Below are 27,744 nucleotides of genomic sequence, written 5' to 3' on the forward strand. Positions count from 1 at the left end.
AACAATAATGAATTACTATTCCAATAGACTAAAACTCCAGACCCCGTCACTCACATGCACATGCTTCAATTCATCCAGGCATGGACTCTACAAGGTGTCGAAAGTGTTCCACATGGGATGCTGGCCCATGTTGGCTCCTATGCTTCCCACAGTTGTGTGAAGCTGGCTGGATGACCTTTAGGTGTTGGACCATTCTTGATACACATGGGAAACTGTTGAGCATGAAAAATACAGCAAGCATTGCAGTTCTTGATAGAAACCGTTGTGCCTGGCACCTACTACCATACCTCATTCAAAGGCACTTACAATTATTGTCTTACCCATTCTCCTTCTGAATGGCACACATGCACAATCCATGTCTCAATTGTCTCAAGGCTTAAAAATCCTTCTTTAGCCTGTCTCCTCCCCCTTATCTACACTGATTTAAGTGGATTTAACAAGTGACATCAATAAGGGATCATAGCTTTCAACTGGATTCACCTGGTCAGTCTATGGTCATGGAAAGAGCTGTTGTTAATGTTTTGAATACTCAGTGTACATCATGTGCACGTCATACTGTATGCAGGAGTTGTGGATCACATCTGACCGTTTTTCTAAAAGTCAGGCAATAATGGCCAGGCAATTCCAATGTGGAATCAGAATGTGGTCTGAACGGCTAAATGGCATTCCAGGGCCCATTTCATCTTATTTTATGACATAGAAAATGGATCTGCGTTATTTATAGTGTTTGCTTGAATACGAACAGCCCAATGCTTTAATAAGGTCCATTGTCTGTTATAGGATGCGTGAAATAATTATTAATTTAAAAGGTCAACTTTGCCTGGGTGTGAGGTTGAGAGAAATCCGGGTGAGAGAAATCCGAGTCATCCAAGGGCATATTGCAGTGTGTTACAGTAGTAGGTTTTTAAAAGGATCACTCCAGGCTTGGGCACATAATCTTTAAGAGTTTGATGATAATCCAATTCTGGCCTGAAGTAATTGGTGTCAAATATTTCTTGAGATGGTTGTCTTGTTTGGTCATGTATTACCACTGGGTGACAACATGTCACAACAGAGTGTCAAATTCAGACATGAAGCCCAAGGATGCAATCACTGTCTTACACACTAAAGTACAATAGCCTTGGTGATATGAGAAACAGCACATACAAGACAAATGCTGTGCTTCTTCACTACTGAACAATGCGACATAAATCGAAGTCACAGACAGTCACATCAATGTCAGCAATGGTTCAGTTTTCAGAGAAAATGTAGGTCCTAGTTTGTCTTACAACATGGTGCTGTTAGGTTGTCATGTTAGGCCATGCTTATCTAAGGGAATACCACATTGCTGCATGGCACAGCCAATTCTTTGCTAAATACCTTCCAGAAAGTCTGTTTAGGTGTGTATAGTGGTCATTTCCCTCTCCCCAAATACTGTATAGTCTACCATCTCCAAGTCCACGGTGCAATACAGCAGGAAACAGGTGCAAAGGGGTAGGCTACTTTCATTGTTTAATAAAAGCTATAAACCTTTTGAGAGGATAGAGCCCATAGACTTAAACGAGGTAGTCTGCAATGCATCTTCCCAGAAGTGCGACAACAGGAGTATTTGTTATGCAGCATAGCCACAATAACACTGCCTAGATGCCCCAACTGTCTTCAGTGGATACATACTTATTGATGGATTATAACTCAAGAGCAGGGCTGGAAAAAGCCCTAGCTCATTTCATAGCCCCAATACTCCTTTACTTGGATGTTGAAGGGTACTTCCATATCCAGTGGCGATGGAATATGAAGGTCATCTCAACGGTGCCATTAAATATACTCCTATCTCTCCACTTGCCATTATATGTATCGCTCATAAAAATGGCTGACTGCTTGCGCTATTATTAGGAGAGAGAGAGAGAGAGAGCGAGAGAGGGGAACAACTCCTGTTGCCTCAGCCTTTTTGGATCTGACCATGCGTTTGTCTTCTCTGGTCTGTTTGGTTTACCCTCACCGGCATAATTGTTGCTGTAGCTAAGTCTGTGCCAAGCTGTCTGAATCCGGTTGGCCAAGAACAGTGGTTTCCTGTTAATGTGAGGTGTCTGCTGATAACGGTTATTGCCAGTGTTTTTCATGGCTACTTTGGTTTGACTTCCCTGTCTGCCAGAGTGTCAGGTGGGAAACTGCCACAAGACTAACCCGAAATTCAATTGGTTATTATAATATCTTTTAACCTTGAACAAGATCAGCCTTTTGGAATAACTTTGGAATATATATTACTGATGGGTTCCATTTGAATTTCAAATCAAGACGGGATGAACGAATGCCACATTCAATTTCAAATATCCCATTGAAGACTGAGCATGGATTGATAGATAAACACAGTATTGACATAAGTCACAGGGCAGAAAGGTCAGCCTTCACTACACGGCTGTTACCATCATCCGTCTTTGACAACAGTCATTGCCTCTTGACTTAAAACTTAGCAATGACACTCTAATCAACCAACCATCATCCATTCAATACCTGGAGGCCACTAGCAAGCCCAGACTCCTTATTCATCTCTAACATAATCCACCATGCTAAACGTGTCTCTTGTAGTGAACATGTTTTAAAATGGGTCTTGTAACATAAATTCATTTGGAGGAGAGTTGCAGCTGAAAGGACTGTAATTTATGCAATAAACGATTGAATAAATTACATTGACTGGCTCCAGTTTGAAGTGTCTGTTTTTGATGCATGGTAGTGTCAACTCCTGCACGGAGCACTTCTGCTATCTTTTCCCCATACACAACTCAGAGTGCTGGAAATCTATTAGACATTGCACTTTATCAAAGGATGCCTTCCTCCTTAACTTCCTCAGAAATTGCAGAACCTGAGCTTTTTGAAGTGAAAGCGAAAAAGCCTGTGATTTCGAGATTTTGCTTGGCTCTTTGACAATCACCATAACTCAATTATATTCCCCTAGTGCAGTCACCCGATTCGTAGGTTTGCATCTTGCTACTTACAAGAAGAGACCTCATTTACATTGCCATTGTGTATGATACGGGCCATGCTAGATGGTGCATTTGTTCCATTTTAGGCCATAAAAACTGTTCCTTGCAGGTTCTTGCTAAATACTGATATCAATAGAATGCCAGTAGCATGTCCTCTCACACCCAAGGTTAAGATCATGTCTTGAGTTCTGTGATCAGTGGGAGGATACACTAAAGATCAAGCATTAGCCTAATTAAGTAGAAAATGATATGCTTGGCAACGGTTTTATGCTGATGACAGTGGAACTAATAAAAAAACTATATTCACTGTTTCTTCCTTGTTTTAAAAAGTAGAAAACAAGTAAATTGCTGATGCTCCTTCAGGTTGAATGCATTAGCATTTGGAAGAGCTTGGGGACCTGGCCACAGAAACCAGGAGACAGTATCACATCAGGAGCATCTAAACACACTCTCACAGTCACGGGTGTTCTATTCTGGGTTGTTGGGCCACACAAGCTAAAGGCTAACAAATGTTTCTGATTATATAACTTTTTTTTTTACAACAACCTGAAGGTATGCACAGAAATTATGACAATAACCAAATGTTGTTCTGCTCATGAAATGTCTGAAGATAAAGAATTAATTATGATGCAATTATAATTCGTCATGACACACAAGCAAGTACTTTAAATTGCTTATCTTTGGACAAATGCGTTAGCTTTGTAAAGATGCCTTACCGTGGTATGGTGTTTACTTGTACCCAGGTGAGAACAATAATTAGAAACTTTATCAACACAATCTCTGGAGCTTGCAACAACCAATTTCTAGACACTGCTGTTGTTTCATTTATCACTGTCAAGCTAGAACTAATGCTTTGCTTATTCATGCTTTTTACCTTATTACTTGTGTTCTGATTATGAGACACTACAGCATACACACAAATGAAATAAGCATATATTCAAACGAAATCAAAGAAAGAAAACTAAAGGATGAGCAACAGCCAAGGCAAAACAACTGTCTTATGGATGAGTATTAGAATGTTTGGAGAGAGAGAGAGAGCGAGAGAGAGAGAGAGAGCGAGCCAGACAGACAGACAGCGAAATGATTGATAGTGGATTTGATGGATGTTTGCATGTAAATACTGTATGTTTTTGTGAGTTTATGAATGTTTCTCCGTCTGTGTGAATGTGTTTGTTTGTCTGCTACAGAACACCGCCTTATATAATATACAGTCATACTTCTCCTGCCACCTACCCACACTAAAGGTCTGTTCAGGTCATTCATTCTCTACCAGCAAGGAAGTGACATAGGAAATGCATTTACGGGAGAGGGATAAACGAAATGCTACATTTACTTTAGAAGACAGCTGGTGCAGGGATGGAATATTAGGCTTTGCACCATAGAGGTGTACCAGATTGATATTGTGAAGATTTTCCATCAATTCCTTGAAGTGGCAAAATACAAAATGGTCTCTGGCAAGAGTTTTCTGAATGGCTGGAGGTGGCACATCCCAGCAAACAAAGGACATCCTGAGGACATTTGGCGACGTTCCCATTGGGTTCCTTAAGACTTTAAGCACTATACGACCCATTGACTTTCTGAAAATGTTCTAGGAACATTAAAGTTTGAAGGATGTCACTGAGGACCATGTCAGGACCTTGTCAAGACTTAGATTTTACTAGTAAGAAGGACTGCGTGATGGTCCCAAGCGAACATTCTCTGGGGGACTTTTTCTAGTCCCTGGTTTGTCCCAAGGACATTTTTTGAACGATCTTGGGATGTTGTGTCATGGTCCTTTGGACATTTTGTCTAGTTCCCGGTTTGTCCCAGGGACGTCCCCAAAGACGTTTTTAGGACATTCTTTGGACGTGGTGTAATGGTCACCTGGAGGTTTTTTCTAGTTTCTGGTTATCTGGAGACAGTCACAAGGACGATTTTAGGACATTCTTGGGACATTTAATCATGGTCCCCGAGAGGTTTTTGTCACGTGATGGTCCCAGGTGTCCCAAACCATTATTTATTTTATTTTATTTTATTTCACCTTTATTTAAACCAGGTAGACTACTAGGTAGTTGAGAAAAAGTTCTCATTTACAACTGCGACCTGGCCAAGATAAAGCATAGCAGTGTGAACAGATAACAACACAGAGTTACACATGGAGTAAACAATAAAGAAGTCAATAACAAAAAATTAAAAAAATAAAGAGTCTATATACATTGTGTGCAAAAGGCATGAGGAGGTAGGCGAATAATTACAATTTAGCAGATTAACACGGGAGTGATAAATGATCAGATGGTCATGTACAGGTAGAGATACTGGTGTGCAAAAGAGCAGAAAAGTAAATAAATAGAAACAGTATGGGGATGAGCATACAGGTCGCAGTGGTGGGTGGTATAAGGTGCTTTAGTAACAAAACGGATGGCACTGTGATAAACTGCATCCAGTTTGCTGAGTAGAGTATTGGAAGCTATTTTGTAGATGACATCGCCGAAGTCGAGGATCGGTAGGATAGTCAGTTTTACTAGGGTAAGTTTGGCGGCGTGAGTGAATGAGGCTTTGTTGCGAAATAGAAAGCCGTCTCTAGATTTGATTTTAGATTGGAGATGTTTGATATGAGCCTGGAAGGAGAGTTTACAGTCTAGCCAGACACCTATGTACTTATAGATGTCCACGTATTCTAGGTCGGAACCATCCAGGGTGGTGATGCTAGTCGGGCGTGTGGGTGCAGGCAGCGAACGGTTGAAAAGCATGCATTTGGTTTTACAAGCGTTTAAGAGCAGAAAGGAGGCCACGGAAGGAGTGTTGTATGGCATTGAAGCTCGTTTGGAGGTTAGATAGCACAGTGTCCAAGGAAGGACCAGAAGTATACAGAATGGTGTCGTCTGCGTAGCGGTGGATCAGGGAATCGCCCGCCGCAAGAGCAACATCATTGATGTATACAGAGAAAAGAGTCTGCCCGAGAATTGAACCCTGTGGCTCTCCCATAGAGACTGATTTGACATACTGAACTCTGTCTGCAAAGTAGTTGGTGAACCAGGCAAGGCAGTCATTAGAAAAACCGAGACTACTGAGTCTGCCAATAAGAATATGATGATTGACAGAGTCGAAAGCTTTGGCCAGGTTGATGAAGACGGCTGCACAGTCTTTTATCGATGGCGGTTATGATATCGTTTAGTACCTTGAGCGTGGCTGAGGTGCACCAGTGACCGGCTCGGAAACCAGATTGCACAGCGGAGAAGGTACGGTGGGATTCGAGATGGTCAGTGATCTGTTTGTTGACTTGGCTTTCGAAGACCTTAGATAGGCAGGGAAGGATGGATATAGGTCTGTAAGAGTTTGGGTCCAGGGTGTCTCCCCCTTGGAAAAGAGGGAAATGACTGCAGCAGCTTTCCAATCCTTGGGGATCTCAGACGATATGAAAGAGAGGTTGAACAGGCTGGTAATAGGGGTTGCGACAATGGCGGCGGATAGTTAAAAAAATAGAGGGTCCAGATTGTCAAGCCCAGCTGATTTGTATGGGTCCAGGTTTTGCACCTCTTTCAAAACATCTGCTATCTGGATTTGGGTAAAGGAGAAGCTGGGGAGGCTTGGGCGAGTAGCTGCAGGGGGGGGGGCGTGGAGCAGTTGGCCGAGGTTGGAGTAGCCAGGAGGAAGGCATGGCCAGCCGTTGAGAAATGCTTGTTGAAGTTTTCGATTATCATGGATTTATCGGTGGTGACCGTGGTGAACGTGTTGCCTAGCCTCAGCGCAGTGGGCAGCTGGGAGGAGGTGCTCTTGTACCCCATGGACTTTACAGTGTCCCAGAACTTTATGGAGTTAGAGCTACAGGATGCAAATTTCTGCTTGAAAAAGCTGGCCTTTGCTTTCCTGACTGAGTGCGTGTATTGGTTCCTGACTTCCCTGAACAGTTGCATATCGTGGGGGCTATTGGATGCTATTGCAGTCTGCTACAGGATGTTTTTGTGCTGGTCGAGGGCAGTCAGGTCTGGTGTGAACCAAGGGCTTTATCTGTTCTTAGTTCTGCATTTTTTGAACGGAGCTTGCTTATCTAAGATCGTGAGGAATTTACTTTTAAAGAATGACCAGGCATCCTCAACTGACGAGATGAGGTCAATATCCTTCCAGGATACCCGGGCCAGAAAGGCCTGCTCGCAGAAGTGTTTTAGGGAGCGTTTGACAGTGATGAGGGGTGGTCGTTTGCGGATACAGGCAATGAGGCAGTGATCACTGAGATCCTGATTGAAGACGGCGAAGGTGTATTTGGAGGGCCAGTTGGTCAGGATAATGTCTGAGGGTGCCCATGTTTACAGATTTAGGGTTGTACCTGGTAGGTTCCTTGATAATTTGTGTGAGATTGAGGGCATCTAGCTTAGATTGTAGGACTGCCGGGGTGTTAAGCATATCCCAGTTTAGGTCACCTAACAGAACAAACTCTGAAGCTAGATGGGGGGCGATCAATTCACAAAAGGTGTCCAGGGCACAGCTGGGAGTTGAGGGGGGTCGGTAGCAGGCAGCAACAGTGAGAGACTTATTTCTGGAGAGATTCATTTTTTAAAATTAGTAGTTCGAACTGTTTGGGTATGGACCATGGGCTATCTCTGTAGACTGCAACCCCCCCCCCCCTTTGGCAATTCTATCTTGGCTAACTGGTGCTAGCTTCGTGGCAGTGGCGTTAGCCACTATAGCCAATCGGTAGTGATCCGGTGCCAAGGTCCAGATTTTACAGCAAGGATCCGGTGGAGTATTGGGCTCTAGCCGTGTATGAGTGGGGTTCGGGTGAACAGCTGAGTAGGCCGGGAGGTGGGCCTCAGGGATAGCTTCGGTACTGGGTGCCACGATGAGTGCAAGCTAGCTGTGAGCTAGCTAGCTGCAAGCTATGAGCTAGCTAGCTGCAAGCTAGCTGTGAAGATCAGTAGTAGTGGTCCAGGGATTAAGGCAGGAATCCGGCGTTGTTGTGGAGAGACAGTCCGATACTGGTAGACTAGTATTATCCAGGCTAAAAACAGGGCTGGTATCTGTGCAGAAGGTAAAAGCCGCTAGCAGTGGCTAACAATGACTAAATAGCTTGTAGCTAATTAGCTGGTTAGCTTCTGGAGGTTCTTGAATGTGTTCTAAAATAAAAAATAATAGCGATTCCGTATCACATTGGGTGAGGCAGGTTACCAGAAGGTATAATCAAATAAAAAATCGAAAAGAGATTGAAAATAGAATTGAAATATATACATATAAAAAAAAACGAAAAATACAAAAGTACACGAGATGACGAACAAAACACGTCTTCACTGCTACGCCATCTTGGATTCTAAGAAAATAATAAGAAATGTAAAGTAAATTATAAGAAAAGTAATGGAATGTTATGGGGGGGGTTTAAGGTAAGTGGTAAGCTGTTCAGCTAAAATAGTGTAAAAATATTTAATCGATGACAGTATGATTACATTTGTCATGATCAATTAGTACTGACTTTTCAACATTACCCAACATGGGTTTTAAACTCACAACTTCTGGATTTGGGGTTTGCTGATCTCTGTGCTGCGCTACAAAGCCTGAAGAATATCCTAAACATTCCTCACCAATAATATTGGTTTGTTTGGATCCCCATTAGCTTTTGCCAAAGCAGCCGCTATTCTTCCTGGGGACCACACTAAACATGACAAGTAACAAAACACTGATAGACAAGAATAGTTACACAAATTAAAAAAAATACAACAATATTCTCCTGAGACTCCCCCCTCGATTTAAAAAATATATATTTATATTTTATTGTATGTGTAAAATTGTCCTCTGTAGCTGTCATTAGGACATAAATATGAATACATTTACATTACAGTCAATGGGTACAGTACGTGAAAAACATAGTTGTGTCATCGGTGTGTCCACTGCAATAGACATTTATTGTCCTCTTATTTAGCTCATATTTAATGTGAAAAAACGTATTCACTTCCGTTCAAAAGTTTCGGGTAACTTAGAAATGTCCTTGTTTTTGAAAGAACCACTAAAATAAGATCAAATTGATCAGAAATACAGTGCAGACATTGGAAATGGAAATGATTATTGTAGCTGGAAACGGCTGATTTTGTATGGAATATCTACATAGGCCCATTATCAGCAACCATCCCTCCTGTGTTCCAATGGCACGTTGTGTTATCTAATCCAAGTTTATCATTTTAACAGGCTAAATAATCATTAGAAAACACTTAGGCAATTATGTTAGCTCAGCTGATTAAAGAAACAATAAAACTGGCCTTCTTTAGACTAGTTAAGTATCTGGAGCATCAGCATTTGTGGGTTCGTTTACAGGTTCAAAATGGCCAGAAACAAAGACCTTTCTTCTGAAACGCGTCAGTCTCTTCTTGTTCTGAGAAATGAAGGCTATTCCATGTGAGAAATTGTCAAGAAACGGAAGATCTCGTACAACGCTGTGTACTAATCCCTTCACAGAACAGCACAAACTGGCTCTAACCAGAATAGAAAGAGGAGTTGGAGGCCCCGGTGCACAACTAAGCAAGAGGACCAGTATATTAGTGTCTAGTTTCATGGCAGCTTCATTAAATAACCTGGGAACTAGACAAAAACCTTGAGGGGAACATGACACACCGACCCAAGAACATCCTAAAAACATCCTCAGGGTTTTCCCCGGCACCAACCAGGAATTAGACAAAACCTCCAGGCAACCATGACACAACGTCCTGACCATTTTAGGTGACCATTTCGTGACATTCCGGGGACGTCCTAATGACTCATTTTTGTTTGCAGTGATGCCACGTCGGTGTGCTGCGGGCATTTGTCACTATAAATGAGTAGGTAAGTGTCCCAGAGCTTGGATAAATCCACTTCGCAGGGCAGAAAATCCATCTCGATTAATGACCTCAGTCTTATCAGCAAAGCCACTGCCATATCTGATTGGCATAAAGGGCCCATTTCATTACACACAGTCCCAAAGTCCAATGAATAGCATATCAAATCCAAATCAAATCAAATGGTTTGGTCATATACACATACAGTATTTAGCAGATGTTATTGCGGGTGTAGCTTGTGTCCCTCGCTCTACAGTGCAGTAGTATCTAAAAACAATTCACAACAATACACACACATCTAAAAGTAAAATAATGGAATTAAGAAATACATCAATATTAGATTGCGCAATGTCGGAGTGGCTTTGACTAAAATACAGTAGAATAGAATACTGTATATACATAAGAGATGAGTATAGCAGTATGTAAACATGATTTAAACATGATTAATTTAAGTGACTAGTGTTCCATTATTAAAGTGGCCAGTGATTCTAAGTATATGTATATAGGGCAGCAGCCTCTAAGGTGCAGGGTTGCGTAACCGGATGGAAGCCGTCTAGTAATGGCTATTTAACAGTGTGATGGCAGTAGAGAGATACAGTAGAAGCTGTTTTTCAGTCTATCGGTCCCATCTTTGATGCACCTGTACTGACCTCGCCTTCTGGATGATAGCGGGGTGAAATGGCCGTGGCTCGGGTGGTTGATGTCTTTGATGCTCTTTTTGGCCTTCCTGTGACATCGGGTGCTGTGTCCTGGAGTCCTGGAGGGCAGGTAGTTTGCCCCTGGTGATGCGGTGGGCAGACATAATATAATGTAGATATAATAGAAGCAGCATGCAGGATTACCTCACAGATAAGCAATTTCTCAGCCATTCCCAAGAAGAAGCCACAGAACTACTCTGTCTTCCAGATCGTCCCTGAAATTGGACCAACCATTCAGCTACTACGTTTCTAAAGCCAACATCATGTCACATGTCACTTGCACATCCTCATCTGCACATCTATCACTCCAGTGTTAATTGCTAAATTGTAATTACTTTGCCACTATGGCCTATTTATTGCCTTATCTCCTTACTTCATTTGCACACACTGTATAGAGATTTTTCTATTGTGTTATTTGACCGTATGTTTGTTTATCTCATGTGTAACTCTGTTGTTGTTTTGTCACACTGCTTTGATTTATCTTGGCCAGGTCACAGTTGTAAATGAGAACTTGTTCTGAACTGGCCTACCTGGTTAAAGAAAGGTGAAATAAAATAATAAAAAAATAAAAAACTTTCAGAAAGTAAACCATTCATCGATGCAAGGTGAGCTCGAAAAAGGAACTGCTGAATCTAGGTTACCCTACTTCTCCCGCTATCCTTCCTTCACCATACAGTACCTATATGCACTGCACCATACAGCACAGCATATGTTTCTCAGCATAATGTGTTCATCCTTCCACATATGTGACTTGTTTCAGGAAACTAGGCATATGTCTCATGTCACTACTTCAGCATTTGAACATAAACACGTTTTTTTGGCAGAAATGCCTTCTGGTACATGTGAACGTTCATGTCCCTTAATAATAACTTGTATTCCATCCATGAAAATGAATTTAATTGTTAAATTGCGAGCCTAGTTGGTTTAGCCACAGAAAAAAGGCAAGAACCTTCCCACTAGTATTGATTGGCTGAGATAATGTTTGGGCTGGACATGCCCGGAGATGAGTTTGGATTGGTCTGCCATGTAGCAAGCTTCTGTCTATAAAGTCAGCTGTTGACAGTCCTGTCTTGGACTGTTGACAGTCCTTTCTACCGCACCGTTTTTGAAAGGTATAACGTTAGCCATGGAGAACTATAAAAATGTTGCTACTTTTCTCAACAACATTGACGCCCTGAATTTAGCAGGCACTATCGATAGATCAGTTGGAAAATGTGATGGGCTGCTTTCTGCACACGCCACATTCAGTGTGAACCGGAGTGACTTGACACAAAGATAGCCAAACAAGATGTTGCTTCAAGCAAAACAGAGTTAAATGGTTCCAGTCTGCCATGAAGCGTTCATCTATATGGGTAAGAGTCTAGCTACATTTTCCAGATTTAAGTTTCTAATTTTGTCATGAAGTCATTTATATTGCAAGTTAAAGCATACTATTAGTTAGCTAGCAAACGTTAATACCTTTCTTGCACTATTGGTTAGAGCCTGTAAGGAAGCATTTCACTGAATACCTGTTGTATTTGGCTCACTTGACAAATAAACTTTAATTTGATTTGATTTGTTGGCTCGCTAGCTAACTTTACGTGTACGATCGGTGTAGTAATATTATTCAAACCAGAAATTAATTTCCATTGCTAGTTATAGCCTAATGTTAACTAGTTTGTTAGCTTTAGCTACCTGCAGATTCATACTAGAGCTTTGAGAATGTTTGTATTGGTAGTAGTATGAGTTGGGGTTATGCCGATTCTATGCTAGCTACATGTCTAAACAAAAGACTCCACTTCGGCCGGATTATTAGATGACCCATCAAATTAGCAGGTGTGTCTGGGGGTGATTACGGGCCATCGATTCTATTTCATGACACGTGTACATGTCTAGACAATAGTGAACCATTTACAATTGGTAGGTATAGTATTTCCTTCAAATGACCCATTAATTTAGACAATTGTGTTGGGTAAGCATCTAATAACGATAAAATATTGTTTTCTGGACACTGTCTTTTTGATATTGCTCCCATGCAAGTACTATCACTGTACCGTTTCCACCTTCTGTATCCCGTGCATGTGACAAATAAACTTTGATTTTATTTGATATAGTGTGTGTTTACCACATGGCCTCACATGTGAATCTTTAAAGAGATGGATGGGAAAAAGGCCTAAGAGGGTGTGAACGATGCTGAATGGGTGTAGACAAAGAAGAGCTCTCCAGTAGGTGTACTAAAACATTCAAGGACCATTTTCTCAAAAGTGAGATTAGTAGTTTATCAACTTTCAAAGCATAATTACTTTCCAATCGTTCCTCAACTGCAGTGAGTGATATACCATTTTCTAGCTCTGAATCACACTTTTTTTGAAGCAAAAAACACAGTTTCAAATTTTGCTACTTAAGACCGAGTCGAGTTGGTTGGTCACATATAGTATGCCTCAACATATACAGTATTAGGTAAAACTGCTTAACTTCTTCAGTACGGCGAATCAATCACCATTTGTCCCCCTTTCTCTCTCTTTCCTTCTTCCATTTTCTACTTAGCCCACATGAATATAAAGTGTGTGTGTTCATTGACTTGCGTTCGTTGCGCATGAGTCGTCTCACACTCCTTGTAATTTTTGTGGCTGATGGCGATGGGGTTGATGAGCAATGGGGACGCAAGAGAGGGGGTGGGAGTGTTGACAGCTCTGACACTAGGAACAATGAAAGCAAACAAGAGAGGATGAAAAAAAAAAGATGCCGCCTGTCAGCCAGCAATAACATTGAGTCTCTCAATAATCTGATTGAATGTGTTATTTACCTCTTGAAAGGGAAACAAAAGTGGAACCTTTCGAGACAGGGTGGTGGTGGGGGGTGGGGGTTGGGGGAGGGGGGTGATGAGAAGGAGAGATTGAGTTGCTTTCGAAAAGGAGATGGAGAAAACAAGGGATGGGAGAAATGGAGAAGGCAGGAGGAGGAACATAGTGGTGTTGAAATCCTACAGTCAAAGTTTTTATTCCAAATAGCCTCCCTCTGCAGTTCCTTGGTGGAGGGCTTTGCAGAGCTGAGATGTAGCTGTGACAATGAGAGCTACTAGGATTGTTTTTCATTTTGATGGTACATGGGAATTGATTTTTACTGGGGAGGGATTCTGGGGGTATATGGAGCAAAATCCTTGACCAAAGCTTTGGCAGAAAGTCTTGCGATTTGCAAGGGTAGATCGAATGTTACATTGTTCACTATTCTGAAAACATTATTAGACTATTATTTCCCTTTTAATTGGTTACACTCACACACTCCAACTCATATGAAATCAATTTGTGGTCTTGGGAGCACAACAACAAAAATGTACTTTCTTGACCTTGCCTCTAACCAAGCACAGCCCAAAATATTATCTGCCAATGTTGCTCTTGTCTGCAATCCCTGATATGCTTATGTGCTGCCTCAGAGCAACCAGATATCCTGAGATTATTGCCTTGGGGTTCACCATATAATATGCATCCAGGGAAAAGAGTGTCGACTCTTTTCTGGATTGCTCCAGGGAAGAGATTCCAGAAATATAAACGGAGCACTTGTCAAGTATGTAGTGCAATACGCACACATGTAAATGCTGGATGATTCATGTTCCATGATAGGGGACCTACTGTAGTAGTAACTCATTGAATTAAGAGTAGACAAATGGCAAATAGTATGAGATACTCAATATAACATCTGAATGGTTACTCTGATTGTGCTATTCTAACCCTCAGTGTGTCCCCGCGGCCGTGGTACGCCCAACATTGATGTATGTTATCGACTCCCCATGTGCAAGCATCTCAAGAGTGAGTTAGCTACTCCACAACAGGTAACATAACTACTGAATATCAACCTACAGAGACATCTCCTCCTCCAGAGTTACAACTCCATAGAGTCTAAAGGGCAGCCTGACTTCTGAAAACGTTTTGCAGGGTGGCCTACATAGCTCTATCTGTGTGCTGTGTGTTGCTGCTGGGTGGGGTGGGGGAGAAACCATTTTCTTCAGCTTCCAGTGCATGATGGGAAACAGTGGTTGGTGCCAGACAGTGTCAGGGCCCAGTAGGGATCTAATCACCCCAGTCTCAGCAGGGAGCTCAGCCACCACAGCCACTCTGGGTGGACTCAGGCTACAGGTAGTAAAAGCCTGCTTCACCCCACCCACCAACTGATCAATGAGTGCTAAGGTTCAGGAAAGAGAAGGAGAGAGAGAGTGTGTGCATGCGTGTGTATTTGTGTGTGCACGTGTGACATGGGAGCGCAAGGCTGAGCTGAAAGGATGGGGAGAAGGAGGACAGGGGAAATGGGAGTGTGAGGTTTTTTGAAATATATTTGCCATCAGGTATTGATCAGATGATCAATTGAAGCAATTAATGGTTGAAACAAGTTTGCTGAGCAACTGTTACTCTCTCCTTACAGCACTCAACCCACAATGCATTGCAGAGTCTCATATGAAAAATTAATGAGGATCCCTTTCGTGGGGAATACATCAAGTGCAGAATTACAAGAGGGATGCAGCTCTCACACTCCAAAGACTCAAGGCTCACACCTACTGATTATTTTGTTTTCTCTCTGACACCTGGATTACTCCATGGCCCTAATAGAAAAATAGGGCTAGGAGAAGTCATATGCTGTATCTGTGAGAGATAGGGTGAGAAAGAGAGAGTTAGAGAGGTAGGTAGAGATAGTGAGAGATAGAGAACGAGAGATAGGTAGATACAGGAAGAAAGAGAGAAAGGAAGTGTTTGTGTGTGTGGGTGTGTGTGGGTGCGTACCCGCATGCATGTGTGCTACTCTCTTTTCAGTTAATCCCTTTTTTATTAGATTAAACAAGAGGGTGTAGAAAAAAGCTGGTTTAATTTCCCTGGGCATATTTCACTGGACCGCTGTTCAGAGAGGTATTAAAATTATCCACAGTTAATTTTTTATTTTTTTAAACATTTATTTAACTAGACAAGTCAGTTAAGAACAAATTCTTATTTACAATGAAGGACTACAGTAAACAGCCAACAGAGTAAATTGATATGTACGATATTAAATCAATGATCATATCATAGGTGGCACATTATATGTGAAATTGCTGCAGTGCAAGTCTGCTAGCTAGATTAATAAGATTCACATTTTTTATGTGTGGGATAAAGTGTCATTTACACTTTAATGCCGCAAAACCCAGAGCTTTGGCAATGAATCTTCCCTCTTTTTATCCAATACACTTTATCCTTTTTTGTATTGGATTTGAAATGATCTGAGAATCTCAAGAATGCGGCGGTTATCAGTCCTTTTTGCCCATCGAAAAAAAGTGGAGACACAAATGAGTGATTAGCACTTGAAAGGCTGTGGGTCATATCAAAGTGCTGACAAAGTGAAGTTAGAAAAATGTCATGTTTTTCTGAGATCAGAGCGAGAAGCTCAGAATCCTCATTCACTCTCTCTCCTGTCCTCAATCTCAGGCTATTTGAGTGCATTGCGCCTTTGGATATTGAAGCACGAATGAGCAATGGATATGCCATTTCCTTGTCACCGAGATGAGATTGAAAACTGCATTCTGACACACGCGGGAAAAACATGACGCACTCTGAAGCAAAGCTAGAATGATGTGATTGGAACTAACATTACATTCAAATGTGATCAGAATTTTGTGGAAAAGAGATCCATTTACCATTACACTGTTCTTGCAGTAAAATGACAATCAGTACAACCTTCAAAAAAGTATAATTTGTGTATATGACAATCTATGCAAGAATCGCAATGCATGATTTGTCACCAGTACTTGAAAACGCGAATAAAACAGTACATACATTATGCTCCATCCATACATACATATGGTGTGTTACAGTAGATATGACATCACACCATACAGAAACTATGATAGCTTAGTAAGACACTTACTGTCACAGGAACACACACCAAAGTTATTATTAGTAGTGTGGGCGCAAGCCGTAAAATGTGCCAGGGAGGAAAAAGTTTGTGCTTAGGCTCTCGACAAAGATTTTTTTTAGTGTGTCCTTCTCAGTAATGCCTCAAATGTAAATTGTCCGCAACAGAGAAATGGGCGACCTCGATGTGAATTAACGAGGAAGTCGAACACACCTCATTTCAAACTGTTGTTAGAATATCAAACTCAAATTGGCAAGTTGAAACATAGATAATTAGCAGGCGGCGTGAATTTGCTTGAGGGCGGCGTGGGTTAACTGTCCAGTTGCGAAAAATCACATTTTTGGAACGGTGAGTGCATTCTGCGATCACACACACATAACAAACAAAAAAACTCATGCTGGGATGACCATTAGAAATATTTGGAACTCACACGTGAAAAGGTTAATAAACATTCCTTCAAAGAAAACAATTTTGAAGCCAAATCAAAATGGAACACTTTTCAATGTTATATCTGACATGGTACAGGTGTCTTCTTTTTTTTTAAGCCCATAACCATGTGTGTGAGGTGTGTACTTTTGCTCAAAGTAGATTTGTTTAAGACTACCAAGAAACAACCCGATTTAGCCCACTACAGTAAAAGGTTCATGAAATAAGGGAGAAGCACAAGATCTAAGGCGTGAATAGAACCTTGGGGTCCAGAGACGGGCACATTAGCAAGAAAGCTAGCTCCCTTGGGGGAGCTGTAATTGTGCTTATCAACGCCACAGTCATTACAATACAATGGGGTAAGTGTGTAATGTTAATGCAGCATGAAAAACTAAACCATCTATGGTTAATATGTTGCTGTAGCTGGCAAACAAACACACATCCATGTGCATGTACATATGCATACACACGTGAGAAAGTCAATAATCCAGTTGTCTTTAGAAGGTCTACTATATTTTAAGGCTGTGCTCCATGGCTAATTGCTTCACTTTCATGACCAGGCTACTGTGCTGTTAAACAGGCTCGTTAAAACCTCATGTAGTATCAAGCCTCTCTCCACCCGGACGTGATCGCCTTCGGCTGCTCATCTCGAGACCTTTGACCTACATACAGTATGCAGAGGCAGGAATGGCTACTGGAGGTGTGCACTCCTCTCACATGGGACACTCAATCATGTTCTATTCGTCTGAGAACAAATTTGTTCGCAGATGCACAACAAATCCTGGCCATGGTTGCAAACAGTCAAAGCAAACATATTACACATAGGAAAACACAGTGGTGAGGTATAACAATAGGGATGAAATAATGAAGGGTACTACAGCACTCCTCTACTGTCCACAATGGATGCAGTACCTCTCCAGTTTCATAGCTACAAATTGATGAAAGCCATTGATTGAAAGACGAGTCAATTTGCCTAGCTAGTGTCTTAGACTGGAACTATACTGCAGCATTAAGGATCTGTATATTGCGCCTGCAGCTACAGTCTCTAGACTAGTCTGTGTTGGTGGGTCTAGCTGGTCTCCTTGGAGATCATGTCCATGAAAGTCTGCTGGGGTGGGATGACGGTCTGGAGGATGATCCCTGATCGTTGTCCTGCAGGCTCACACAGGGGGAGAGAGAGAGAGGAGGAAAATGGGGTTTCCTCTCGTTTATTGGCCAGAGCAGCCATTTGTCCACATCTTGACGTAATAGTGAGACTTCCTCCATGGCATCACTCTGTATTTGCTGGAGCCGTGACAATGGATGGCGGTGGTTGAGAACGGAAGCATCGATCATCTATAGGGCCCCATCATCCTCCCACTAGGCCCGACACTGGGTGACACCGCACCCTGCCATGACCGCCGGCGAGCACTTGTTTCCTCTACCGTTGACCTGGCTCTGAGTTGGAGGGTGGAGCATGGAGAGCCAAGCAGCGTTGGACTAAGTGCACCGTAGAAAATTGATGATCGAGGAAGCACAGGAGAGGAATACTTATTGCTTACAGTACATGCAGGGTCAATTTTGTTACCCTCCACTCACAGACACATTGATAAAAGATAATCTCACTCATTACACAATGTTGATCTTGCATCAATCAACTTAACTGTGTGATCCCCAAAAAAGACAAAAGCAGTTTAGATTGAATTGCATTTCAACCTTTCATCAAGCAACCAGTAGGGACTTGACTATCCATGTATTTCCATGAACTATTTATGAATCATTTTTATTGGATAACGAGGCTGTTAGCCAACAATAAAGGCAGACAGCTCAAGAAAGTATTATCCCCCACTTTAATCTCCCCTTGAAGTTCTCTATTGCCTCTGGTGGAAATATGATCCGGAGGGTTGTGCCAGCTGTCGTGATTTACGAGCTGGAAGGAAAGGTAATCATGACCTCTCATTCACACCCAGTGTCTTTTCTCCTTGCTGATTACTCTCTGATGTACAATGCCAGCCATGATGGTCTTCTTGTTTTGATTTCTTGCCATTGAGTATCTCCTTTAACCAGGGGTGACCGACCTACCATTGCATTTCATCCTTAGAACAACATCATATTTACTGAGCTGGATATTTTCACTGTTGCCAGCTCATATCATCGCAAGCACAGCCTAGTAATGAATGCGGCAACATTATTTTCTGTAGTGATGTCAACCATGGCCCATTTCAGAATCCATAAAACTAAGCTTGTCGGCTCCAGCCACTGACTAATGTGGGTCGTAACCTACGCTACGTGAGAGTATGGGTGTGCGCATATTGAAGCTTAGAGGCATGTTGGTGTTAAAAGAAAAAGAAGCTCAGTCCCACTTTAAACAAACAACGACTGTATGTGTTAAGGTTTTGGAGCAGGAGCTGTTATGTCACACTTTACACAGCATGACAAACATACATTATTTGTGAAGAATATGTCATGAGTAATGCTCTTTAAAGCATGTATAACTGGTTGTTTGCTTAAATGCCCCAACCTCTCCAATAATGTACATTAAGGGGAAAGAAAGAGGGAAAGAGAGGAGGAGGACAAAGAGGAGGAGGATATTCAAGGTGAAAGTGATGGCTGAGCTTGGGGGTGAGAGTTGGTGGAGGAGACTACCGAGGGTCAGTGGGCAGCTAGATCACAACAGAACAGCCAGCAGCCCTGAGGAGGTATTGAGGGCCTGCCAGCTCACTGAAAAGGGCTAATAAAGGCCTCACTGCACGTGGATCAAACCGTCACAAAATGGGAATCAGGAACAAAGCTCAGGTGGTGATGACCCCACACCTTAATTCACACAGAGGGATGTATGATTGTGGACCTTCTGATGGACAGAGAGATCAACTAATCCAAAAGGTACACCATATCCAGGACTTCCTGAATATCTGTGAGTAAGCCTATGTTTTGAAAACAAAACAATTTACACGTTGTATAATTTCATTATGTGTTATGTACATTACATAACATGTGTTATGTAATGTATTTCCATTATGCAATTAAAGGCCACCACTCTAACCACTGATGAGGCAAACATACATTTCACTAAACTAACAATGAGATGGAAACTTATCATGGCTCGATCATACAGTCCCTCCCCTATCTTTTCCCATCTGCATTGGTATTTCCAGCAAATTAACCCCACACACATCATTACTGGTCACACCCTGATCCGTTTCACCTGTCATTGTGCTTGTCTCCACCCCCCTCCAGGTGTCGCCCATCTTCTCCATTATCCCCTCTGTATATATACCTGTGTTTTCTGTCTGTTGCCAGTTTGTCTTGTTTGTTCAAGCTTACCAGTGTTTTGTCTCAGCTCCTGGTTTTCCCTAGTCTCTTTTTCTCGTCCTCCTGGCTTTTGACCTTTGCCTGTCCTGACCCTGTGCCCGCCCGCCTGACCATTGCCTGTCTCTGACACAGAGCCTGCCTGCCATCCTGTACCTTTGCTGCACCTCTGTATTACCGACCTCTGCCTGACCTGAGCCTGCCTGCCATCCTTTACCTTGGCCTCTGTTTTGGATTGACCCCTGTCTATGTTGACCTGTCATTAGCCTGCCCCTGTGGTTACAATAAACATTGTTACTTCACACAGTCTGCACTTGGGTCTTACCTTGATTCCTGATAGTTACTAGTTGATGACCTCATGCTTATGCATGTATAGCTTTTATAGGGGAGCAGGTAGCCTAGCGGTTAGTGCATAGGGCCAGAAACCGAAAGGTTGCTAGTTCAAATACCTGAGCTGTCAAAGTAAAAATCTGATGTGCCCTTGAGCAAGGCACTTAACCCTAATTTGCTCCATGGGTGCCATACTACTATGGCTGTAAAACATCGCGTTTCGATGCACCTATCAAGTGTGTCACAATAAACATTTTCTTTTTTTATGTATCAAATTGTGTATGAGCTCATGCTTGCAAGCCGTTGAGTTTGGTTTACGCATTAATTTCATGCCTATTGCGGACGGGAAATGTCACCCTTTCTGCATGAGTTCTGCCCACATCGGAAGTTCCTCAACCCGATTAGGCTACTGACTGGAGCATATACATTTTCTCTATAACAGTTGCAAAAGAGGATTACACTTGCCCAAAACAATGAGAAAACAAACCCCAGCCAATAGAAACAGTACAGTATGGGCTGCAGCCGCAATGCTGTAGATTTGTGGTTCACACAATCTATTTTTATCTTAATGCTGACAGCAACCACGCCACTGTTCACACAACGGTGATTGAGATAATTGGGTGCCATTTATCCACGGTCTCGCTCAAAGCCTTAGACATTTCCCCCCCCATGATTCCTTATGGTGCAATGATAGTAGCAATGGTATGCATTCTATCCCTTTTCTCCCCTTGTAATTCCCCTTTTCTAATCTATATAGTGCCCCAGCATGGGGAACCTGTTTACAGGAGTTGAATCAGAGGGCAATATTTACACACCATTAAAGCAGGGAAGAGACTGCAATGAGTGAGTGTGGCTATTTCAGGTTTATTTCCATGCGGGGTAGTTCAGACAAGTTATTTAACATGTGCCAAGTCTTCAGCTTTGATGGAAAGAAGGGAAGGCTGGGAGTTAAAGGAGAAACTCCCTTGAGCTATTGCTGTGTGTGTATTGTGTTTGACAGGCCATGATGGACCGCAAAAAGGCTAAATCTACAAAGGATTCACCTTACCAACCTAGCTGTTCTAAATAATTCCCTGCATTGCAATAAAACCACCCTAAACCAACAGCAAGTCTCCGTTTGTATTCCATTGTGTGACTACAGGGGAAGTTCATTCAGGTAGCGGATGGAGAGAGTTGCTTGCTGGATGCCAGACTCTATGGATCAAAGCAGGCTGTAACAGTGAAGCTAATCCACTACAACCTGACCTGCCTCACACAAGCTCAAGACTAGGCCCTGTTAGGTCCCTACCAACCCACTAACTCCAACTTCACAGCTGCCTTGAATGTTAACAGACACAATAGGACTGCACAGCCCTCACTTACCACAATGTGGGATAGTCAAGGGCATGAATCGTTGCTGAGCTGGGCTGGGGAGGCGTGGTCTTGACTGGGGATGGAATGAAGAGCGAGAGCAGACCCGTATGCCTCGGGATGTCTATTCCACCATAATGGCCTACTCTGTTCTAATTCTCACCCTACTGACAGAGAGCCCGCTCTGGGCAGGCACAGAACACCAGACAGCCTGGAGTAGCCAGGTACAAATGCATTTTTGTTAGCACCAGCCGTGTCCACCTAATCCCACCCAAGGGCTGTGAGTTGGAACTCACACACACAAACACACACACACACACACACACACTGCTAGGAAGGTGTCAACATGCTGTTTCTGAGCTACAGCAGTACATAAAATATAACCTAGACTGAAACAAACAGACACACACACACACACAAAAACACACACACACACTCTCTCTCTCTCATGACAATGATTCAGCCTTCATCCTGCGCAGTCCCTCCCCAAGGAGGCACAAACTCTAACACCAGGCAGCAAAGTGGTCTTCAGCTATTGACTGGTCATTAAAGGCATTTTGGGCTTTTTATGAAGATTGCAAAAATCTATCTTGTGTCTATTAGTCTACAGGGCCTGAATATTATTGAGAGCCTTTCATATTCAACTCACCAATAGTCATCCTCTATGCTAAATACAAACCTGTACATATTTGGCACCAGAACAGGCCACCACAGGTGCTGGCTGACTTAGAGGCAAGGCTGTCACAATGGAGAGGAAAATGCTAATTGGTGCACATTAGAGACACGTCATATTTCAAAAAGGCTATCAGAATTGTGTCAGATATGACCTTCAAATCAAATGACGCCCTAATCGCTGATGCATGAAGATTAGTGATTTAGCTGTCTTGTAATTACATTGTAGCCTAGATATAAGTGCACTCACTACATTTCGTACATGCGAGTGTGTAGGCTAGGTGCTGAGTGGTTTTTTGTCTGTGTGTGAGGCCGTCTCTGTGAGAATAAGTGTGTGGGTGTGAAGTGCGAGTGATATAAAGTAGAGCACCTTGTAATGCTCCATATGACCGTTATCGAGGCACACACATCGCCTGAGACACAGTTATCTATTATTTATCGTTTGTTTGTGCAGCAGATAACTAATATATTCATGACTATTCATCTGATCATGATGCAGCGTAAAATACATAATGCCCTCTGGCTCTCAAAACGGTAAAGTTTCAAGGATACCGTTTCGGGAGCTGTCTATTGCACTGAGCGTCTCATACAGCCAATTCGTCAGTGAATTCAATGCTAACGTTGGAGAGCTGTCCATGGTGCTGAAAAGTCTCACCCAGCCACATCTGCCAGCGTAGACCTACAGTGTAGGTCTGATTTCAGTGCAGCCTACCTTACCAACCACACTCCTCGCTGTTTCTTTCGCCCCTATATAGCTAGTCACTGCAAGCACAGAAGCAAATGAAACATACCTAAAATGTGTCCTCATTCCAACAGAGTTAACGCATTCCAATGCGGTCAGGATTGCAGGCAGCTCTGGCAGCCACAAAGCACACCATTTCGTAAATTACACCAATTAAGCCTAAACATGTTTTAGTGTTTCACTCATTTCTGTACATCATTGAGACACTGCATAAAATACCTTGCTTTGATAACGTAAATATGCTTACAAAACAGATTCACATATTCCTGCATTATTAGCTAGAATGGAAAACATACTCATTCGTGCACAAATATACTATATTTAATCAAATGGACGTCAAATATTAGAATGCATGTTGGCACAAGTATGGCGGTGCAGGCTATCGTCAGTAGTGCATGCCGGTAATTCTTCAACTAATAAAAATGCAGCAATGTTCAGGGCTGTTCTCATGCAAAATTGCATTCCAAGTCGCAGAAACCGCCATTTCATTTTCGAACACGTTTACATCATTAATACGTTATCAATTAGCCTACCTTTTTTGGTTTGAGCCCTCTCTCCCTTCCCTCAAAGTCGAAAGATCCCGCTCTCTAACGCACGGCGTCTGGCGATTAGCGTCCAACTTTGCACTTCTGTCCCCACACGGATGGATCCGCTGCTGCCCAGGGTGAAACAGAGACGGCGTAGGGTTGCTCTATAGCAACGCCAGTCAGGCAGCGCAGGGAAATGTCTAAGCGCGAAAAGACGCACACCCAGACAGGAGACAAGCTTCAGGTACCACCACCGGCCACATGTATGGCAAACACACACTGGAAAACGCATAGGAATAACAAAGATATAAGAGTGGAAAGTTACTACTATAAGAGGGTTTTAGTAAATCAAGCTACTACTATAAGGGGGTTTTAGTCAATCGATTCGGTTTCATCTGTGCTGGGTAGCAATGCCTCTTCGCACCTCGGTTGCAGTGCAAAATGTCCTTGACTAACATGCTGATCACATTTATCCAATGGTTCATGGCACAACGTTCTTTGAAACGTTGTGTTGTCCGTTCCCCAAAATGTCAAAGAAAGCATACAATTGTTAGAAACACACTCCGGTGAATTGAAACGGACTGTACCGTTATCCAAAAACAATCACTCATGCATTTTGGAGAAAAATTATGCAGTAACATTGAACTTTGTCCAAAATACAAGGTGCAGGCGTGTCCAGCGTTTCTCCAAAATCCATAGCTGGGTTCCTACAACCTCCTCCAAAGCCAACACTTAAAAAAAATACATCCAGTGAAAGTAAAACAACCTATCAAGCGAAGGAATATCCTATATCAATGAATTACATCGCTGTCACCTGATATTCGTCTCAATGAGGTTATTGGGCAAATGACAAATGACCGTGAATAATTTACACAACAATTCTGTGGATCACCCCTAGGTGAGCGAGCGGGTGGGGTGAGATGCAATCTCAGCTCCGGAATTGCAGCGGCACGCCCAGTCCGATGTCTTTCCTTCTCATTCCCACCGGCGAGTACTTTCCGCGTCTCTCCTTGTAGGCCTACTTGCTGACCAAGTAAGTAGCTTGCAGAGAGGGACCTATCTTATCCACCTACAGGTCTTCAAGTCAAACCGTGAATTTAGTTCAATTGAGCTGGTGTGGAGGTGTTGCATTGTGCCTCGTTGGGAATACCATGTAGGCTAATAGGTTTCACTAAAACATGAGATGCAGAGAGGGAGGGGAACAGAGCTGTGCACGGGAGGGAGGGAACATGCACTCACTGGTGGCAATGCACTTGTGAATTTAAAAGAGATATGCGCTTGTGGATTTAAATGTATTGAATTCAGCCTTTTAATGTGTAGCCTAATAATAAAAATTTCAGTCGCTCATGATTTTAAATCATAATGTTTACTTGGTCCTTGTAGGCCTACATGGACCTCGTAGATTTGATGTTGTTTATTGTGCTCAGGCTGTCATCATATATCTCTAATTGCCATTAATACCATTAAATTAAGTCTTACATTAAATTAATGCAATATTATTTGTATAGGCCTGGCAAAGGGTACCATGTCTCACCCCAGGAGAGTTAGGCACAGAAGGCTAGATTATTTCCAAGGTGCAAGATTTAGTGAATAAAGTTGCAGAAAGTAGCTTAAATCATGGACTAATGCATTCAAGTTCTCAAGACCAAATAAATATACAGTACCAGTCAAAAGTTAGGACACACCTACTCATTCAAGTGTTTTTCTTTATTATAATTATTTTTTCTACACTGTAGAATAGTGAAGACATCACAACTATGAAATAACACATATAGAATCATGTAGTCACCAAAAAAGTGTTAAACAAATCTAAATCTATTTTATATTCTTCAAAGTAGCCACCCTTTGCCTTGATGATAGCTTTACACACTCATGGCATTCTCTCATCCAGCTTTACATGCAGAAATCATCCGTTCACCTAATCTGCGTCTCACAAAGACATGGCAGATGGAACCAAAAATCTCAAATTTGGATTCATCATACAAAAGGACATATTTCCACGGGTCTAATGTCCATTGCTCACGTTTCTTGGCCAAAGCAAGTCTCTTCTTCTTTTTGGTGTCCTTTAGTAGTGGTTTCTTTTCAGCAATTCAACCATGAAGGCCTGATTCGCGCAGTCTCCTATGAACAGTTGATGTTGAGATGTGTCTGTTACTTGAACTCTGTGAAGCATTTATTTGGGCTGCAATTTCTGAGGCTGGTAAATCTAATGAACTTATCCTCTGCAGCAGAGGTAAGACTGGGTCTTCCTTTCCTGTGGCGGTACTCATGAGAGACAGTTTAATCATAGCGCTTGATGGTTTTTGCAACTGCACTTGAAGAACTTTCAAAGTTCTTGACATTTTCCAAATTGACTGACCTTCATGTCTTAAAGTAATGATGGACTGTCGTTTCTCTTTGCTTATTTAAGCTGTTCTTGCCATAATATGGACTCTGTCCTTTACCAAATAGGGCTATCTTCTGTATACCAGCACAAGTTTGTCACAACACAACTGATTGGCTCAAATACATTAAGAAGAAAATAAATTCCAAAAATGTACTTTTAACAAGGCACACCTGTTGATTGACAAGCATTCCATGTGACTACCTCATGAAGCTGGTTGAGAGAATGCCAAGCGTGTGCAAAGCTGTCATCAAAGCAACGGGTGGCTACTTTGAAGAATCTCAAATGTAAAATTGTTTTGGTTACTACATGATTCCATATGTGTTATTTCATAGTTTTGATGTCTTCACTATTATTCTACAATGTAGAAAACAGTACAAATAAAGAAAACCAAATAAAGTGACCGAAATGTATTTTCTTGTAATATATATATATATATATATATATATATATATATATATATATATATATATATATATATATATATATATATATATATATATATATATATATATATATATATATATATATATATATATATATATATATATATATATATATATATATATATATATATATCTAGTAGCTCTGGTGCGACCCCGGACCCTCGCAGCGGGCCCTGGACAGGAGGGCGACTCTGGCAGCTCCGGACAGGAGGGCGACTCTGGCAGCTCCGGACAGGAGGGCGACTCTGGCAGCTCCGGACAGGAGGGCGACTCTGGCAGCTCCGGACAGGAGGGCGACTCTGGCAGCTCCGGACAGGAGGGCGACTCTGGCAGCTCCGGACAGGAGGGCGACTCTGGCAGCTCCGGACAGGAGGGCGACTCTGGCAGCTCCGGACAGGAGGGCGACTCTGGCAGCTCCGGACAGGGCGCAGGCACAGGACTCACCAGGCTGGGGAGACCTACTGGAGGCCTAGTCCATGGAGGAGGCACAGGATAGACCGAGCTGTGGGGGAGCACTGGAGATCTGGTGCGTAGCCTTGGCACCACTCTTCCAGGCTGAATGCCCACTCTAGCGGGGAGCTGGAACAGGCCGCACTGGGTTCTCCTGGCGAACTGGGGAAATCGTGCTTAGAGCCGGCGCAGGATATCCTGGCCTGAGGAGACGCACTGGAGGTCTGGAAGGCAGGACTGGCACAATCTGTCCTGGCTGGATCCTCACCCTAGCCCGGCAGATGCGGGCAGCTGGGATGTAGCGCACGGGGTTAAGAACACGCACTGGAGACAGCGTGCGCTCCACTGCATTACATGGTGCCTGACCAGTACGACGCCCGCCACAGTAAGCACGGGGAGTTGGCTCAGGTCTCCAACCTGACTCCGCCACACTCCCTGTGTGCCCTCCCTAAAAAAAATTGGGGGGCTGCCTCTCGGGCTTCCTTTCCAGCCGTGTTCCCTCGTAATGTTGCCGCTCAGCCTTAGCTGCCCCCAGTTCCTCCTGTGGACGGCGATACTCCCCAGGGTCCCTTCCCGTCCAGGATCTCCTCCCATGTCCAGGAGTCCATTACACCACGCTGCTTGGTCCTTTGGTGGTGGGTAGTTCTGTTACGGTCATCGTTGCATGAAGAAGTGGACCAAAGCCCAGCGTGGTAAGTGTTCATGATTTATTAATATAACTGAACACTGAATAACAAAAACAACAACGAGAATGAACGAAACGGAAACAGTTCTGTCTGGTGCAGACACCAAAACAGAAAACAACCCACAAAACACAGGTGGGAAAAGGCTACCTAAGTATGGTTC

The 27,744-nt window shown here is 42.7% G+C and overlaps 1 protein-coding gene across 1 annotated transcript in view; it reads right to left on the minus strand.

Annotated features, from left to right (window-relative positions):
• LOC109909356 (leucine-rich repeat and fibronectin type III domain-containing protein 1-like protein) overlaps nucleotides 1–24,797 on the minus strand; it is a 146,845-nt gene extending 122,048 nt beyond the window's left edge. Inside the window, exon 1 of the mRNA XM_031796841.1 lies at nucleotides 23,626–24,797. The gene's annotated coding sequence lies outside the window, so the exon portion shown is untranslated. The remainder of the gene's footprint in view (nucleotides 1–23,625) is intronic.
• Nucleotides 24,798–27,744: the final 2,947 nt, after the last annotated feature.

The sequence above is a fragment of the Oncorhynchus kisutch genome, linkage group LG18 (genome assembly GCF_002021735.2).
Source record: "Oncorhynchus kisutch isolate 150728-3 linkage group LG18, Okis_V2, whole genome shotgun sequence".
In the NCBI taxonomy this organism is placed as follows: Eukaryota; Metazoa; Chordata; class Actinopteri; order Salmoniformes; family Salmonidae; genus Oncorhynchus; species Oncorhynchus kisutch.